General features: G+C 42.3%; 1 long non-coding RNA gene across 1 annotated transcript in view; it reads left to right on the top strand.

The window, feature by feature from the left end:
* Positions 1-4,712: 4,712 nt before the first annotated feature.
* Positions 4,713-20,418, top strand: part of LOC127580012 (uncharacterized) — a 216,010-nt gene continuing 200,304 nt past the window's right edge. Inside the window, exon 1 of the long non-coding RNA XR_007957765.1 lies at positions 4,713-5,485. This is a non-coding gene — a long non-coding RNA (uncharacterized LOC127580012). The remainder of the gene's footprint in view (positions 5,486-20,418) is intronic.

Raw genomic sequence — 20,418 nt, 5'->3', positions numbered from 1 at the left:
GCCCGATTTATGGACAGCCCATACATACGAAGGAGTGTTTGGGAGATCAGCGGGATAGATTTACCGGCTGATGCGGGGCTGCAGGCATCTTCTACCACGTGAGAACTCGGTTTGTGGCAATATCATTGCATGTTGCAGAGAAATCCGAAGGCTAAGTTAAACACCCTGGTTTAACTACACATTCCCCTCGGTTAGAACATAGAACATAACAGCACAGTACAGGCCCTTTGGCCCACGATGTTGTGCTGACATTTTATCCTGCTCTAATATCTACCTAACCCCTCCGTCCCACATAGCCCTCCATTTCTCTGTCATTCACGTGTCTATCTAAGAGTCTTTTAAATGTCCCTAATGTATCTGCCCCCACAACCTCTGCAGGCAGTGTGTTCCATGCACCCACTACTCTCTGTGTAAAAAACTTACTCCTGACATCCCCCTTAGACCTTCCTCCAATCAACTTAAAATTATGTCCCCTCGTGTTAGCCGTTTTTGCCCTGGGAAAAAGTCCCTGACTGTCCACTTGATCTATGCCTCTTATCATCTTGTACACCTCTGTAGGTTGGCCTCTGTTTTTATTTAAATATATTGCCGCATTTCTGACTTGCAGAGAGTTCAGGTTATGAACTGTTCAGGTTATGAACAGTTCTCAGGAACAGAACCCTGTTGTAACCTAGGAAAGACCTGTATCAAGGCAGTATTCAAATCAAATGTACCACAGTTTTAAAACTGAAGTCATTGGGTGTCCAGAGGAAAACTTTCCACTGACTGGAGTGGGGACTGCAAGATGGTTGGATGCCGATCATTCCAACCTTTCGAATATTGCTATGAAATTCCTCTGGGGAAAGAACTACTTTATTAACAATCTTCCCTATGCAATGAGGTCAAAGTGAGACCCCTGTCTCATAACAAAGCAGCTTATGCTCCCAAAACATTTTTGCAACAGAACTGCCAACCTATGATGATCATCAACGAGAGAGGGAAAGAGAAAAGAGAGAGAGAGAGAGAGAGAGGGAGATTCTAATGAACTATGCCAGTCATTCAATGACATTGTTATCACTGAATCCTGATAGAATCCCATCTGGGGCCACTGTTGATTAGCTAGTTACCTGGGATGACCACAGTATCTGTGGCGGTTACAACAGTTTAGAAACAAATATTCTGTGCTGACTGGCTAACTTCCTGACTCCTCACAGTGTATCAGTCACCTGGAAGACAGAAGCCACAAGTCAATTTGACGGGATGAGTACAATTTCAACACTCAGAAAGATCAACGCCATCCAGGACAAAGCAAGCTGTTTGATCAACATCCAGTCCCCGTCTTATAAGGCCAAATTCTTTACTATCAGTTTACAGTGGCTGCATTGTGTGTTTTCTATGGATTCCCTACAGCAAACTGGTTGTTCAGCTGTACCTACTAACCTGGTGACCCCCACCACCTTGAAGGACAAGAACATGAGAACACCACCACCAAGTCACACGATCTGAACATGGACATATATCACTATTTCTTCGCACCAAAATTTTCCCTGTGCTTTACAGAGCGAGTTGTCCAGATGTTCAGTGTTAAGAAAAATCTAATTATGAAAGTACCTGTCTCAGAAAACCACCAGCTGACCTCAAAGTTATTTTTTTGCAAGTAATAAAGTTTTTCTTCCTGCTGCCCTTGGCGATCCCTGGCACAAACCCAGTTAATGAGTAACTATAACAGCCTTTCATTCTGATCTCCGTGGGTATTTTATGCAGCATAAGGGCACATTTGTTCGTCAGGGTCTGAATGAAGCGTTGTGGAGGCACCAATAACAAGGCTTCATGGAAATCAAAGTTGTCCATTGCACAATGGTGGGCCCCAGATTTGCTTAACCTCTTTCTTCTGTCTAAAAGTCTGATATATAAATCAGGTATTTCTAAGACATTTACAATGTTCCTTTCAGTATATGCAACTTCAGGTCATTTTCCAGCTTTGACAGGGTTCAAAGTCTGCTCCACGGAGGTGTTTTAATCCAGTGCAAAACTCACAATTCAGTATAACGATGTGATGAAACTGCACTTGCATTTGGGAAGTTTTCTATTTTTTAAAAAATGTCCGGATTATGCTAATTATTAATATCATTATATTTTTCCGAGTAAGTACTTTTAAAAAGTAATGGGTCTGGAAGAGTTCGAGGAAGGTTTGATTTACAATGCACGCGAAAGCTCTCAATACAATTGCTTTGTGTTTCCACCCAGGTCCAGTCACGCAAGCCTGTGTGTACAAACCTTTGAGTAACAGACAATAAAGTGAACGAATACAGGTATTTGACAGGATCGCGTGCAGCTCAGGTACTAGACTGTCTGGCTCTCGGCCAGCAATGTCGTACGCAGCATCGGGACTGGATTTTAACTGCTCCCGGAATCTTCCAATTTGCCGAATCTGGAAATGGGATCAGCTACCCTTTTAGTCCAACCCGGCGAACCTTGGAACGTCAATAGAACAACCAGCGCGCTATCCACTTTCACTAGTTTGCAACTCGTCACGTTAAACTCAGCCCCTTCTCGTTTTATGCCACGGTTGCTCGGGGATTTAAGACTGCCTTGCCAAATGTGTCATGATTCCGTAGTGCCTCCTTTGCAATCCTTCTATACAAACTCTTCCACCCCCATTTGATCGCGTAGCAACATGCTTTAAGCGCCCGAGATTTATCTTTTTGGGTACATTGTCATCTGTTCCGTTCCAATAATCCAGCCCATGTTTTCCGAGATGATATTTTTGCGTGCTAAACGCTTTAAAGATACCGAAAAGAAATGGAAGCCTCCGGCCAAGTAGAAATTGAATGTAAGGTAGTTGAACAAGAAGTTCATTCATTCTAAGGTGATCCATAGGAATGATACTGATTAGTGCGTGTCTTAATCAAACTATTAAGGCACTGCCTTGGGCAACACGATAAAAGCCTACTTGCCAAACTATAATATTTAATGTTCACATGTAACATGGAGCACAAGGTCTTTAATTTGTACAGTCCGGTATTGCAAAAAAAAACTAATTATTTTTGAGTCTATAAAAACGTAGCTTTTGAAGTCTTGGTCTTTATGAATGCTTCTGAAGCAATTTATCTGTGAATAAATATTTCCATTGTACATTGACTAAGAATGAGCCAGTTTTATAACTAGGTTGTAAGGAGTGTTTCTTGGCTGAAGACTTAGCGTTTTGCTTACAACGTCCTGTATTTATTTTCCCTTACCTTAAACCGTGCAGATTGACGTATTTCTGGGACAGGTTCAGAGAGCTTTGTTTCAGATGTTGCTCTCAGTTATCTAATCATTCTATTTCTCCGTACGTTATGGAGATTTTTAACTCCTCTGTATTTATAAACAAATTATTAACACGCAATGTCTGGGAACGCGAAGTTTTCAGATCCGGGCATCACAGTTCAGTGTTCTTTTCTGCAAGTCCAGCCAATACATTTTCCTCACAAAACCCAACTTTTACATTTCACATCTGTTAAATTAACCTGAACTTTCTTTAGAACCACGATTATTGTTTTTTTTCTAAACTCCCAAATTAAAACTGAAAATTACTACTAATTTGGCAAATTAAACGTCAAAAATACTTCACTGGATATAAATAAAGCGCTTTGGGACGTCCTGAAGTACCGGTAGGAGAAAAATCCCCTTATTTGTTGAACATCGACTAGACAACCTTAAAATATTCAGTGTTTTGAATTCTGTGTTTAACGGTTTTAAATATCTGCCAAGTCACCAGCTCTCAGCATCCTCAGATTCTGGCCCCGTGCGTTGCTTATATGACCAAAAAACCCAAAAATACGGTCTCAAGTTTTACGTAATATCTCGACACTTGCAGAAGTCTTCGGTAGTGTTGATTTGAAGTTGGAGATAATTCTTTAAAGCATGTTCAAGTGCAGATCTCATGACATTTCCTGGAAAGATGCATAAGTTCTGATCCAGACGTGTTGTACAAAGAGATGAGCTGGTGTGATTTATTTTCTTATCGTGATTCCTTTCTTTAAACCCCCTTGTAATTTCTTTTTACATTATTTCCACTTTTCATCCCCTTTAATTGTCAAACGGGATTTCTTTTAACGTTAGTTTCCTTTCACTCTTCGTGGTACTTGTGCTGTTTGTTATTTTTGCTGAACTCTGTTTCCCCCTCTTGCGTTTCCTTTGCATCCCTTTCTCTCGCTCTTTTCCGCCGTGGTAGATCTGCTCCAGTTTGGGAATATGCGGGAATCCCGGGAATGAAAGCTATGCTAGTGTTTGTCAGACATGGTCCAATCACATCCCCTGCAGAGCGGCGAGGCTTTAGAAATAGTTGCACCATGACATTTGCATCCAGTCACTGACACCAGTATCAACACATCACTCTGCCTGCGCAACCCAGCTTGAACCGGGTGGGCCGGTCAGAAAGGCGCGGCTATGAGGACCATTTCAGTTCTGTACTCTCTGCGGCTGCGTGAGTGCAGTGCCCGCTGGGAGTTGTAGTTCTAGTGCCCTTTCCCTTCGCCCGCTTGCGGGCGGGTAGGTACTACAGCTCCCAACATCCCTGGCGGCCAGCGCAGCCCTCCCCCCCGGGCTGCCGGCGAGAGTCCCGCCCCTCGTTTGTTTCTGATTGGCTGGAGAACCCAGCGGCGGATCGCTCTGAGTGGCTGCCCGCGCGGATGTCCATGAAGTTTGGTTGCGCCAAGCATTTATAGCGTGTGCATGGCTCACTCTCACGCAGTGTGGCTGGAGGTTGGGTTTCAGTGTTCGCCCTGTGAGGGGCAGGAGATGCATTGCATCCAAAGGAACAGTACTCACTGGGGCAGAAAGGAAAAGGGAAAAATGCAACGGCTGTCAATCTGCCAATTGCTTGAACGACACCAAGAACGAAAATATCCAGGATTAGTTAAACGTCTATATTTCTCATAATGTAAAGAATTTGGAGTTTCTACAATTGCTGGAATTTTCACCGGGACTGCGAATCCCCAGACCTTAAGCACGAGTGCATTATTTTCACTTGTTTTATGTGTGTTTCCAGCAACGTTTGGGAACACATTGATGCGGGATTTCGGATTATTGCGCTAACTGAATCGACATCCGCAAGAAATATTGGCTCTGTTAATGGAAAAAAAAATGCCTCTCAGAATTTTCCTTGGGATAATTGGAATTTGAACCGTTTTCATTTGGGGGTGGTGGCATGTTTTCACCAAGAAATGAAAATGTCATGGTCACGATTAAACAACCGTGAGAATAAGCAGTATGGATACCAGCTGAATCAATGGAGATGGCTATTACCAAGCTATGTTCCCGGAAAATATAAACGTGGAATTATGTTACAAGCTTTTGGAATGTTCCTGTCATTTGGTATTGAGTGGATTCCATGGATGTCCGAGGATATATTGTATCCAGATGATGTATTGAAAAGCCTGGGATGTATACAGGATACTCCGTGGATTTAAACTCGGAACAATAATGTGGATTTTGGCAGTTTTGGGTCTGGATTTAGTAAGAGGTAGGTGTGTTTCGTTACAAACCTGGATTTTCAATTTAGTAAAGATATCTTTACTGACAATGAATAACTGAATTCCTCCTCCCCTTTAAACAAAAACTACAGCGGCCGTGGATCCGATCACCTAAGCGGCAACATCTCGAAAAATCAGCCCTTATCTGTTGCATTTTTAAGATTAATGGATTACAAAGGCCCTTTTGATAGAACGCAGCTTAATTGAAACAGTGAACACTACAGTGGGGTATTGTGACACTATACGGCTCCACGCACACACAATGTTACATTGTGCTGTGTTTAGTGAGATTGTTCAAACTAGGTTTTAGCGGGTTCTGGCTTTAACTATTTCGTCACCGTGTCTGTGTCACAAATAATACTATTCACCTGGTTTACGCACAATTTCCTTAACAGTAAGTAACCTTTAATCAGGTAATAGTATTTTCTGGTGAGAGTTCGTCTAATTGAATTTCGATCGATACTACTTAAAGATTAATCCTGGCGTAAATTGCGTAAATAAGCATTCATTTTGGAAAGGTGCATGGATTTAATCTACAATTCTTTAAGTGCTGCAGATAATCCTTTTGAAATGGACTGGTGTCATTCATTCCGATTTCATTTGAAGTCTTCCACGATCACTTGTTGAGATCAGTGCAGGTTGTCTTTACTTCCCCCAACATGGACATTGGAAGCAGCGCCCGTTCCATTGACAAGTGTGGAATTACGTCTTTCGTTCCTTGACTCGGGGCTGTGCTGGCGGTGTGTTGCCTCCTTCTCCCGTGCACTGCTGGCACACATGCACCTGTCAGCTGCTACTCAGCTGGGGGGTGGGGTGGGGGGGGGGGGGGGGTGGTGTGTATAAATGATTGGCTTGTCCATTTTCGCCGAGATTTGACCGGCGATTGGAACAGGGTGCTGCCAATCGACTAATTGCGTGGGTGGAGCCAGGCAGCAGTTCCGAGCAGCAGATCGGTTTTCACCTGATTCATTCATCCATCTGCGTCCTCCGAGACCTTGCAAATTCTGCAGTTTAAACAGCATCGCTTTTGATGCACGGCGAAAATACATAACCCCTCTATAATTTTGCAACTTAAAATGATAAAGGAATCCTAAAATGAAAAACCAATTGCTTACTTCTAAGTTATTTGCATTTTAGACACGGTGTCAACTAAGTGTTTTTCCAGTTGTCATACACGTGTGTGGGGTATTTGACATCTTAATTAAAACGGGTTTTCTCTTTAAGTAGGTTTTGATCGAATGCCCTTTCAGGTGGCTGAGGGCGGCACGGTAGCGTAGCGGTTAGCGCGACGCTATTACAGCGCCAGCGATCGGGGTTCGATTCCCGTCGCTGTCTGTAAGGAGTTTGTACGTTCTTCCCGTGCCTGCGCGGGTTTCCTCCGGGTGCTCCGGTTTCCTCCCGTAGGTTAATTCGGGTTTAAAATGAGCGCCGCGGACTCATTGGGCCGGAAGGGCCTGTTACCACGCTGTAAATAAAATTTAAAAAAAAATTAAATTTAAAGTGAGTGGGGCTGTTTCTACATTAGAGACATCAGAGGAGGACAAGTTGTTACAGTTCCCTGCAGCACTCTCAGTTTAACATCTAGGAAGGAAGGTTAATGGAGTAGAGTGCACACAACTGGTTTTCAACTTCGTTTTGTTCTTGTGCAGTTTGATAATGTCTCTGGTACATCTCCCTTGAGAAACCAGGGTTGAATATGAGTGATGGGAGACCCTTCAGCTTTCTATTTGAGAGGGATAGTATGGGGGGGGGGCGGGAAGGGTGGTGGAGGTCAGGTGGCGGTTTGATTAGCACAACCTATCTGTAATCCCATGTTGTACTGAGATTACTGTTTTCCCAGGAGTATCCTTCTAGTGGTGCCAGGACAGAGTTATTGAATTCACTGTTGTCCTCCTTGAACTGGGTCAACTTGGCACAATGCAATCAGGGATGAAACCTCTGTGTGCTGTAGCTCCACGACACACTTCCGTCTGAAGAATTGTGGAGGGTTAATTTCCCCTCGATCAATAGAATCCTCACCTGCACCCCATCAAATTCATGCTGTATTTTCCTATCAATTTTTATACTCTCAACCAAACTCCTTTTGAGTTTTGTTTCCCTGTGAATAATTTTGGTCTTCTGATAAGGCACGAGCTAAAATGCAAAAGTCTGGGTAACTAATTCGTTTTAAGTTTTGTTTTGAAAGCTCCAAATTTGAATGTATCACTTTAATCTGTTGAGTGAGTGAACTACAAAAACGAGGAATAATTGTCTGTCATTGATTAACTAAGACTCCCTGCCCTGTAAACCATTGGCAGCTCTCACAAGTGCCCTGAGCTTCCAAGAATGGTAAAGTTTTACTTTGCCCTTGGCTGTTCTTACAGACAATATTGTGGATTGGTCCCTGCATGATGACTGCCAGAGAGAAACCAAGAGGAAGATTACAGCCTTCTGGGCCATTGAGGCAATTTATGCAGATAATTGAGCCTATTTAAGGTGCTTGTTCAGATAGAAGCAGGAAACAGGGATTCCCTGTGATTGGAGATTTTTCACAGATGGTCGCTCTTAAGAAACAACCTGCAAAGAGGAATATTTATTTGGTTAAATCCTATAATTTAAAACTACTTTAAAGCACCCTTAACCAAAGCTGTTTAGAATCTCCTCGGCAATAGGACAGTGTAAGGAGAAAGTACACGTTGTGGAATGTGGACTTGCTGCAGTGGACCCAAAGATTCTTCCAAGCTGGAACCAACATGGGTATAAGGCTGCCTGTCTGGGTGACGCTGGTGGAAGTGGATGCTTCTACACTGGCAGTCAAAGTCTCAGGTAACTCGAGCAGTTCACATGCCTTTTAATGGTACAGGGTCTAAACTGGTCTTAATGGAGTGCCAGAAGTTAACTTTGTGCTCAATGGGTCAGGGGTTTGTTTGCCTAGTTTTGTGATCTCTATGATAAGAGGAAAAGACTGTATGATTGATTGGGATGATTTTTTAAACTTAATTTCCAATGCACAATTATTTCTCCAGTGTTCTCAGGCCTGTGTTGTTGAGTGAGTGGAGTAAATTCCAAAATAGCATATTGCAAAGTGTCTCCAAGTAAACAGAGTTTAATATAAATATGATCTGGGTGGTCCTCCTGTTGTGGGTTTGGCCATAAGTCACAAGAATCCAGTTTCTTAAATGAACTAATATAAAACGGATTAACTGTTATGGTGTGATCCATTATCTACTGAGCTTGGGTGTAATCAAGACTATTAAAGTATACTTTGCTGTATTGAACATGAATAATTACAAGAGTAATTACTTTGGTTAACATTGCAATCCAAAAACTCCATAGAATCACACTTAACTAATTCTACAATCAAGATGTCTTGGATTTACAGAAGACTACTTGTTTTTAGCAGGCGTATATCTAATGGTGAAACATTTCTGATTAAATGTAGTTGTGGAACATTCAGAATGATCATTGATGTATTTTGACATCTTGAGGGTAAATAAACATTTTGTCATGTCACACACTGCTACTGAGGTAATCCTGTTTTTCTGGTTCTGTACGGAAGTTAATAGTCTTTCAGAAAATCAATACAGGAGATGGAAATTCCTATTTATGACAATCAATTCTGTTTGAGGGTATTTTAACAAGCATAGCATTGCTGCACTAGTAAAGTCCTGGCAGAGCCTTGTATTGGACTGCAAGATGCCTCCTTTCCTTAATGTGTTTACGTTGAGGTTAAATGAATAATGCTTTGGAGGTTAACTCAATGAAACTGTGTTGCCTTCAGCTAGAGTTACTGATGGAGCATGACTTGGAAAGAACTAAAGAGGTCTCCAGATTTCAGCAGGGAATAGGAGATTATATAGGAACCACCTGCTAATGGAACACATCACCAGAGACTGAGGAATGGAACACTTACACATTTTATGTTCACATGAGTTTGGATGCCAAAATTTTAATAGAAATTAAATTCTCTGTTTGGGAACTGCTAGCAGAGTTTTGACACTATAATATAAATTGGGAATCTTAAGTGCCTCTGTCCAGCAATGAAATATAATTTTTTTTTGGCAGTATGGAAGCAGGAGCAGGCTTGCTGTGTTTACAAGGGTGCATTAGAATCATTGAAATGGACTGTGAGGCCAAAGTGCCTCCATCTCTGAGACTTGGGTCAGGCCTTGACCTGGGCAAAGTAGAGGTTCCTTGTTAAGGGAGCAGAGCAGACTAAATGCTTTTGTACCTTGTACCTGATGGTTAGCAAGGCCACATGTGTAAGTTTGTGATTTGTAAATGCTGCTTTGTTAACGCATCCATTCTAATGTACCTCCCCAAGTTGATGTTTTCCTAGTAGTTGAGTTTTGGTTGAATTTTGAAAAATTCAAATGATTGTCAAATGTAAGAGTTGCATGTGGATATCCAGTTATTTCATTTAAAAAAAAATCTTGCATTGAGCATCCTGTTTACACTGAAAGGCCATGGAATTTACAAAGCAGCTCTCACGGAAATTTTTAAAAACCCTTTGAATTACCTTGAGGCACAGTTATTTTCCTCATCTTTTGAGGTTTGCTTATGGCAGCAGAGCAAGTTGTTGACTTGAGGATGAATATTCCGTCACGTCATTTATAGGGAGCATATGGTTAACCATGCTGCTGTGTCTTTCTCTTCACACTACTGCCGCCTTTGATGTTCTCTTGGGATTGAGGATGACTTGCTTCCACTCCAATTCTCTGGGTTCTGTGGTGACTGATGAGACCAATGTGGGAACCGCAGACTTTCACAGACTGGGCAGGAGGTGCCTGATGGGAAGAGTAGGTGAATAGTTTGAGAGGAGGCATGTTCCTTCTGTCATTCATGCTGGGCGTGTGTTCGTGAGTGTTCCCCATCCTCAGTGACATCTGGAATGCTCAGTCTCCACTTTTGAGCAATCCTGGGCCAGGCATTCCCAGTGGGAATTTTGCATTTAGTTTTCAAGGAGACTTTGAGGACATCCTTCAATCGTTCCCACTGTCTGCCTGGTAATATCTTCCCTTTGACAGAGCTTGGAATGAACAAGATGGAATGAGTGTAGCTAGGACTTTAAGTGTTGACCTTGCAGAAGTTACTGGCATTGGTTTGCTTATCTTAACAATGTTTTTGGAGACTATTGTATTTACCTCTCCAATACCCTGAAGTGCGTTTTGTAGATGGTTCCAGTTTCAGAAGTGCATGAGGGCAGGTATCACGGCTGCCTTGTAGCTCATGAGTTTTGTTCCAGGTTTGAGGTCTTGATTGGCAAATACATTGTTTTTGTCAGTTGGCCAAAGACTGTGTTGGCACACTGAAGGAGATATGTTGTCTCAATCAATCACACTTCATGTATGACAGCAACCTTCTGTGCTCACACTGAAGTATTATTTTAAATAATGCAATTAAAATCCAAACTTGTTTCCTTTGTATGCAAAAAAAAAATTATTGAAGAAGATGTAGCATCTGTACTTGGTCTCCTTTCATAGCGGGAGTTGTGCCTGACAGTAGTACTTGGTAATGTCCCTTGTGAGTGATTAGATACAACGAGTTCCTTGAGAGACTTGTATGCCATGATGCCTGTGGTTTTTATAACTTATTACATCGTGCTTTTAACTATCACTAGACTCAGAGAGGGTGAAAAATTAGTGTGGAACAGAAATGCTGTGCCATTCGATCATTCTGAGGCTGGTATAAAAGTTGATTAGCGTATGGGTGAGGGAGTAAGAGCTTTCTACGTCTGATTCTCTCCCTAGTTTCTGTGGAGGTCAAGAATGGAAACTGGAAGCATTTGCAGGGATTTGGGATTGGAAAGAGTGCCAATTTGTATCGCTCTTTGTATTCTCCGGTGACCAATTCTCCAGCTGCATTGCTTAAAATGTGTCTACCCTTTCGCTAGATGTTGTGGGAGAGCAGAACCTGATGTTCCATTGCTATTGCATCTGTACCAGTAACACCTTTCCATTACAAGTGCTTGCTTTTTGCAGCTGGGCTCGGAGCGGACAGCTTTCCTTGCTGGCTGTACTCGTCAGGAAGTCCTGACAGGTGCATGCTATGCTATGGTTTTTTCTCCCCCATTTGAAGTGGAAGGAAAATCATGGGAGCAGCTCCATGGTTTCCTGGCAAGATTGTTTGCCGTGACTGTGTACTTGGAAAATGTGGATCTGGCCACTAAGCTAAAAATACTGTTCGAGAGAGTAATTGCAGTCCTCACAAGAGGGTTCCCATGTTTCCAAAACTCAGCTAACAGGCACGCATGGTTGAAGGTCTTTTTTCCTTTTACCTGGTCAAGCTAACAAATTGCATAATCTTTTACTTTAATGTCTATCTTGCTTGTTTGAATTATAAGTAAGATGACGGGGGCAAGTACTTCTCCTTGGGCACATTTTCGTTATATGAATAGCCATGCTCGTTGAGTAAATTTAACAAATTGAGACTTGGCACAAATAACAGCAAGTCAGTAAAATTAAATTTGAAAGTATCTTTTGTATGGATTCAACTTGCTTCATTTCTATTTTTGAACAGCGGCCTGGGGATAATTTTAACCTAATGTGCTCAGCAAGGGGTGTGGAATGGTTGAGCAGTTAAAATTGCCTCAAAATCTTGCCGTCTCCTTCCTGCTGATTCCTACCACCTTTTAACAGTGCCCTTTTCATTTGGGATCTGTAGTGCCTGGAGTCTGATTGATATGTGGAAACCAGAGTCCTATGTTACATTTGAGAGCCTGATGACTTTTGACTCCTAAGGTAGCCTCCCTGATCAGTGATACCTCATGTAGAGGAAAGGGCTTTGTAAAGTGAACCTCTTCCAAAGTGGGACATCATCTTTGTCTGTGGGACAATTATTGTGCTTATTTCATCCTTTGACCCAGAGACAATGTACTAATCCAGTTAATAAATATGCATACATCAGCCCAGTTCTGTTTATCTACTGCAGAGGGTATGTGACTGATCTCCCTTCCTCCCCAACAGCATACCTCTCCCAAAACATAGGTTTAGAGAGCTTAGACTTGTTGACAGAGGCTATTCTTCCCTGTATTGCAAGGTCAGTAGTCGACATGTTTGCCGGCGATTACAATGTTCGGTTCCATTTTCATTTCTTCAGTCAATGAGAAGTATTTTGCATGCAGCAAGATCTAGGCTTTGGTGGAGAAGTGGCAAGTTATACATGCATTATCCACTTCCTAATTAGTGATACCTCCAATGAGCACTTACCACAATGTAATTCCCTTACTATCAATACCCTGAGGCTCACCATTGAAGAGCTGGGGACAAGTATGTTAAATGTTTGGTCACGCTTCCTTCCCTTCACACCCATGAGACACTGTTGACACACTTACTCGTGACCATGGTGTCTTGCCCAAGTGCATGTGGGAGGATTCTGGGTTTCTGCCCTCTCCACCTCCATCTGTCATCAGCTCTTCAACTGGCCTTTTTGGCCTGCTCTTGCTGTACAGCTGGCTATCAGGATAGAAGTGAGGCAAGGAATTACAGTACCACAAGATGCTGGAGGAACTGAGCAGGTCAGGCAGCATCTATGGAGGGAAACAGATAGTCGACATTTAGGGTCGAGACCCTTCATCTGGACTAAAACATCGACTATCCGTTTCCCTCAATAGGTGCTGCCTGACCCACTGAGTTCCTCCAGCATCTCGTGTGTTGCTCCAGATGCAGTCTCTTGTGCTTCTAAGGAATTACAGTAGTCCATGTCTCCAACTGTTGATGTTGGGGAAGGTAGGGATGTGGGGTGTGATCTGTCCCACCCAACCAATGCTTCCAGATTTTTTAAGAAACTTTGTTTTTCCTCTCCCATAAGATATCGTTATTAGTCACATGTACATCGAAACACACAGTGAAATGCATCTTTTGCGTAGAGTGTTCTGGGGGCAGCCCGCAATCGTCGCCACATTTCCGTCGCCAACGTAGCATGTCCACAACTTCCTAACCTCCGCATCTTTGGAATGTGGGAGGAAACCAGAGCACCCAGAGGAAACCCACGCAGATACGGGGAGAATGTACAGACTCCTTACAGGCAGTGGCTGGATTTGAACCCGGGTCATTGGCGCTGTAAACGTTATGCTATGAGCCAAAAGTCAGGGGACGTCTTGTATTTGTCTGTGACTAATAGCACATGTCCGTCCTTTTCCCAAAAAGAAAATTCCAAGTTTTCTTTCCTCTTCTCACTGCTTTATCATCCACTTGCTTGGCAAGGTGCAGATGACAGAGTCTTGGCAGTTTGGGATTTGATGCGTGTTTGAAATTGCTGATTTGTTTCCAGCTGCTCCTTCAGTTTGTGTACATTTTCTATTAGAACAAAAAAGTGTTCCAAAATCAGTCTTCAGAGCCAAGGGGTTATGGTGACATTTTACGCATCTCGTTTGTACTTTGTATACCTAAGCTTGAAAGCTTAACCTCTCCACGTCACTGAACATCAGTCCAACAAGAGTATAAAACACTGCAAGCAGAAAAATTGGCTTCCTCTGCAGTAAAAGAACCCTCTGTATGTGCCTTAAAACAACACAATCCTAAATTAAACAAAATCTTGGCCTTTTTACCTTTGGTATCTGTTTACCCCTTGTATTTGCCTGCAGGGTAAATTTCAGCACTGCTACAAGGTTGAGCAGGTAGCTGTGGCTGTGTGTGGAGGTTGTGGACAGAGCCTGTTTTTGGAAGGGGGAGAATGGATAAAGGGCCAGTGATCACACAAAGATGCCTTTAGTCCACAGAAGAGATTAACGAAGACCAGTAGAATGGGAGCTCTGTTGTGGCATGTGGGGGTTGACAGGCAGTCATATTGACTGCTTGGATACTGAGTGTGCATTGGAACTCAAGAGTTTTATTTTAAAAAGACATTTTTCCACACACATTGCTTTATGAATACACTTATGCTGCATGAAGCTGTCATAAATCTTGAGCAGAAAAAGGAAAACAGCCATAGCATCTGGCATACTTATTGACTAATAATCTGTAAGCGTACTGACAAGTCATCACCTTGTGAGACGTTTCTACTGCAATCCTTTTCTCTGAATAGTGAAAATATTTATGACATATATAAAAAAGGAAATGGAACAGACCCATTTTTGTCCCATTTAGATGTTTTTTAACACTCGATTTAAATAATCATTACCTCATACTTTGGTTCTTGCATCCAGACATTCTTGTTTGAAATCTGGGCTCTCAACTTCCATAACCTGTACAAACACAACCGCCAAAAACCTCCAGCACGGATATGTGGGTCTCTGCACTGTTGCATCTTAACGCAATGATAAGGCTTCCAAGGTGAATTGTTTATAGACTTGTCCTTCATTAATGTCAAGTCAGGTGATTTTTTTTTTGTCTATTGCTTCACTGCTTTACTGAATGGACAAGGATGCATTCAGGTTAGTGTTGGACTGGATGATTTGAGCTGTAGATGAGGTGATGCTGCTTCAAGTATATTTTCATAGATAGCACTCTACTGGAGGCTTATAAATGCAGCATGGAATTCCTTTGCCTGTCATGGATGTTTTTGACTAACTCGGCTGACTTTCCTTTCCCATGTGAAACAGACATAGTCCCTCTGTTTTCTTTCCATGACCCTTTTATAAATAGAAAAAAAACCTACTTTGAAGCATTTGTAGCTTGCTCAGAGTTCTCAGTTTGCAGTCTGACGGAGTCCCTCTGTCAGGCTGCAATGTCGTCCTCCAGCTTCCCCTCTTCACTGACCCCTCATTAAAATTTCTTCCAACAAGCACTTCTTTTTTTTCCTCTCTGCTCAAGAGAGGCAACTGTCTAATGCCAAGTGACTATCTGGATTGTTTTCATTGTCCGACACTCTGAAAATGTGAGTTTACAAAGAGTACTGGAGTGTCATGTAAACTCGGTCAGGCCCTGAAGACAAAAAATTCCTTTTTCCGCTGGAGACAAAGGCAGACTTTGTGTCTGTGAGCAGGCCCTAACAAAACAACATTTCACGCAGGATGGTGGGCACTGTAAATCATGCTGCTCTTGTCCAGTAGGACTTGCTACTGGAGTTGAGTGCTTCTGGGCTGTTTCCATCAGTGGCTTGGGTTACTATAATCTCTTCCACATAACCACCTTTTAAATCCTTTCTATTTTCATTTTACACTTCTGTCTGTCTTCCATCCACCCTTTTATCTTTACAGAAGACATTTCCAATACAGATTCCCTCTGATAGATCTTCCAAGGCATTGTTCACATTTGAGTTTACCTGCTTTTGATGGGATATTTTAATTCAGAGGTGGCATGGCAGGATCTGATCCTGGGCATTTCCAGCAGGGATCTGGGGGTTGGTAATCAAGAAGCGGGGAGATGAGTCTTCCTCTCTGTAGTCCTGACCCTCGGGCCAATCACGGTACATCTCCTCTGGCTCAGAGTAACAGGGAACTGAATGGGTGGCATAGTGGCACATCTAATCGAGCTGCCGTCCCCACTGTGTACGTAAGTGTTAGAATCTGGCAGGAGTTGATGGGAACGTGGGGATGAGTATGGGGTTTCAGATCTTCAGTTTGGATTCAGTGGGTCAAAGGGAGATCCTGTGACTCTAGGGCTCTGGAAAATGAAGATTAAAATGCAAAACCGCCTGTCAGTCACTGTACAAATCTGAGCCATGAATTGATCCAAGTTACTTTTTTCATGATCCTCATTCACTCCCCTCGCCCCATGAATGGAAACTTGCTGCTCTGGGGTGGAGGTTGTATGGTGGCGGGAAAGTAGTTTCTTGGGGAAAGCATAGGTCATCTTTAATGAAATATTGTGGAAAAGAACAGAAGCGTACTTCTTTTGAGGTTAAATATTTACTTAATATTTTTCGCAAAACTTGAAAGAAAATGATCTTTCAAAGATGCTTTGAATTGCCCTGGTTAGGAAGAGGGTATGATTTTTGCTGTTTGTGGAGTAAGATTTGAAGTGATTACTAATGTCATTGGATTCGGGCTAAGACTGCACAAAATGGCATGAGCGCTATTAACATATGTTCCCATCTCTGCTTGACAAAAAGAATCTCGACAGTCGGCTGATTCAGTACATTAACTTGCTGGAGATTGTTTGTTTGATTTGATTGATGGTTACACTTTCAACGCATCATTATTTTTTTGTTGACTGAAGGAAGTGAAACCTTCAAGTGTATCATTGTCATGATGTAATTGAGCTGCTTAGATAATGAAAAATGAGCTGGACTGTCTGCTGCATGTTAACACGATGACAGCCAGGTCTGGGTGGAACAATGAATGAACCCTATGCCTTCATTAGATTTTGACCTACGTGAACAATGGAGCTGTAATAGTGCTGGTACTTGGCCTGTGTTAGCTGATAAACCTTCTGTAATTCTGAACAAGAATCTTAACTCTGAGTGCGGAGTCGCCATGGAGAATAAAGGGTAGGAGAAACATTATGGCGATCTGCTATAGTAATACCCACCACTCCCACTACCCCAAATCATAACCCAATTAGGGTCTGAATAGCATTGTTCTGTGTCACTGACAATTAAAGCACAGAGATGCAAAGAGAAGAATGATATCAATAATTAATTGCAATAGAATTGTAGCCGCAATAGAAACAGTCCCACTGTGAAACTTCCCCCCACTGCGCTCCCTTAGTATTGTACCCAAACGTTACCTGTGTGGTCTTTTAAATGGAGTGAAATGAAGTCTTTCGTGAGGTAAAAATAACAAATATTTCAATGCTTCTTCAAATTATTGTGCAGATTTTTGTATTCGGACCATCTAACCGTACTGGTTCCTGTCACAGCTAAGTATTGATTATCTGAAGTGCTTGATTTGTGTGTAGTCGGGTCTGCTTCATGTTTTGGACCAAGACTCCTTGTTCTGACTGTAGAGTCTGAAATAAGGGAGTAAATGCTCCAAAGGATGTTCCCTCTCCTTACCGGGACTGCTCCGGGTGGGCAGCACCTCAGGTTGGAGAAGCGTCGCTGATGTCAGTGCTTCAGATGGTGTGGAAAGGGAGTCCTTTTCTGTTGGGTTTGGCTGGCAATTTCAGAACTGTGGATTCTCAAGTGTTAATGATGGAAGCCATCTCAAAGGAATTGATCAAGATCTGGAGCTGCTTGTACAGTTGTAGGGTCAGTTTAGTCGATGGGCAATTGACCAAGTGCTCCAATATTTCTAGTTTTTTCTTAAATAATCAAATTCCTGACTCTGGGATACTGTATACTCGTCAAGGTTTATATCAAGTCATAGGTCCAAAGCTGCGGTGCCACAATATTTTCATTAGATTGCATTATAGATTATTTGATATTTTTCAAGGTTTCTACTGATAAATGAAAGAGAGACGGCTCTTCTATTCTGTTCAGTCATCTTTTGTTTCCTCCTTCCTCCCATACCTGGAGAAAACCTACTCCAAATTTCTTATGTCCCAGATAACTCTAATATAGTGGAGTTATTTTACCCATGTAACTTTTAGGTTCCTTATGGAAAAAGTTGAACTTTTATTGGGTTGCAGTGCTTGTCTATCCTTTCCTGTTGTCCAATTAATATTGCGGGTGTTGTACGTTTTTATAACATTTGCATTGCAGCACCCTCTTGTACGGTGGATGAAGAATATAAATACAGGATACAATGAGTCTTGGTCTCTCCATAGTCTGACTTAAGGAGTGATGTTAAATGTGAATAGCAACTGGTTATTAAGCAAAAATAAAAAAGGATAGCTTGAATAATTTAGATGTGCTTCTAAATCTGTTGAAGGATTAGCTTCTGGATGGAAGACGGATATACGGACAAGGTCATGATTTTTACCCTAGAGTAGAGAAGATGGAGAGCTACTGTTATGCAAGATGGTGAAGGTTATAAACGTGTGGGGAGAGCCTGTGACAATGGCATGTCTTGCTACCCATTCAAGTTTTGTAAAAATACATACATTTTTTAGAATAGTCATATCTTGCTCATCTTGCATTGAGCAAAGCCATCAGGCAGACGGTTATTTTTTTCTATCCATTGACCATAATTCTCTGGCTTGTTTTGCTAAATGTATTAATAATACCAGGAGATGCTTCAGTAAAGGATGTCTCTGAAACAAATAATCCGAGAAAACTCCAGCCTAGCTCTTCCCAGCTAGACTATATTTGGCTGTAGTGATCCCGGATTAGAGAAGGGAAATGTACTTTTAGTTCCCACATCCGACTGGCAAACAGTGACAAATGTCTGTGGAAGCTGGGGAGGATCGGATTGGCTTCACTTGCAAGTGTTATACATTCTTAAAACATTTGCATTGTAGCACCCTCTTGTACAGTGGATGAAGAATATAAATACAGGATACAATGAGTCTTGGTCTCTCATAGTCTGACTTGAGGAGTGATGTTAAATGTGAATTTATTCTGCAGTCAGATGGCTGATCACCAGTGAGGTTTGCACATAAATCGGGATTATTTGGATAAGAGAACCATCGCTGATGAGCTGTGTTTCCCCTGAGGAAGTCGGTGCTAAGAAGGCAATTATAACCCATGAGGTGCACACTTCTGTGAGGCAATCAATACCAAACCACTTAAAAGCAACCATGGCATGTACTCCTGAGAGGGTGGCAGTGCCTTTTGGGATAACCAATTATAAAGAAAAAGTCGTATAAGCTTAAAGATTATCTCTCAAATGTTCCACTAAATGGCATGACTGAGAGGAAAAGAAATATTGCTGGCAGATCTCCCTGATTTGAAACTTAATCAAGAGTTCGCTTAATGGGAAATAATCTTCTCCTAAATTTTTCCAGTCCAGTTGAAATAAAAACATTCAAAACGGTCACCACTCCCACTCCCCTGCCACTGAAGTCTGCAAACAAGGTAAGTTGTAACTTCGAATCGGGTTTCAAAAAACCTCTATGCAGGTACTGAGACTCGGTCGTCCTGTGACGTGACCGGTATGTTTCAGAACTGTAGCTGAAGATGTGCTACTGTGGACAGATGGTTTACAGGTACAACGGGTTTTTATTACTTGTTTTCTCCCAGTCAAGGGTGGTGATTTTTTTTTTAAGGCTGTTATTATTGGGGATCCACATGTGTCTGCAGAGTCTGGGTTACAAGTTGCTACTGACTGACCAAAGATCCAATTCATTTGGAAGGATCTTCATGGAGAGTCTGCACTGACCCTTGAGCATCCATTTTACACTAATCCTACCCTGACCCACTTTATTCTTTCCACATTCCCACCAACTGCCCCCTGGATTCTACCCCTCACTTACAGACTAGAGGCAATTTACGATAACTGATTAACCTACCAATTTGCCTTTTGTTTGTGATGTGGGAGGAAACCTGGAAGAAATCCACATGGTCACAGGGAGAATGTGCAAAGTCGATGCAGACAGCACTGGAGGTCAGTGTTGACCCCGGTTCCCTGGAGCTGTGAGGCAGTGGCTCTGAAGTGTGTGCATGCTTTTCAAGGTGGAGGATGTTGACATTGAGACTGTTTTTCCATTTTGGCCATCCATTGTCAGCATCAAACATCTCAAGGTCAGGTAGAGCACCAGAATTTGTTGAGATGGGATGTTACGGTTCCACAAATTATCAGTTCAGCCACACTTGGAGTATTGTGTGCCGTTCTGGTCGCCACACGAGAGGAAGGATGTGATTGGGCTAGAGAGGGTGCAGAAAGAATTCACAGGAATGTTGCCTGAACAGGAGGATTTAAGCTGTGAGGAAAGAGTGAAGAGGCTAGAACTGTTTTCCCTGGAACAAAGGAGGTTGAGAGGTGACCTGAAAAGTGTATAAAATTGTGAGAGGCATAGATGTGGATAGTCAGTCTTTTTCCCCAGGATAGGGGAGTCTAAAACTAGAGGACAAAGTTTTAAGGTGAGAGATGAAGATTTAAAAGGGATCTGAGGGGCAAGTATATTTTCCCCCCACACAGGGTGGTGGGTACATGGAATGAACTGACAGAGGAAATGATAGAGGCAGGTACAGTTACAATGTTTTAAAGGCATTTGGGAAGGTACATGGATAGGAAAAGTTT

The sequence above is a fragment of the Pristis pectinata genome, chromosome 18 (assembly GCF_009764475.1).
Source record: "Pristis pectinata isolate sPriPec2 chromosome 18, sPriPec2.1.pri, whole genome shotgun sequence".
In the NCBI taxonomy this organism is placed as follows: domain Eukaryota; kingdom Metazoa; phylum Chordata; class Chondrichthyes; order Rhinopristiformes; family Pristidae; genus Pristis; species Pristis pectinata.
This window is presented reverse-complemented; position numbering and strand designations above follow the sequence as displayed.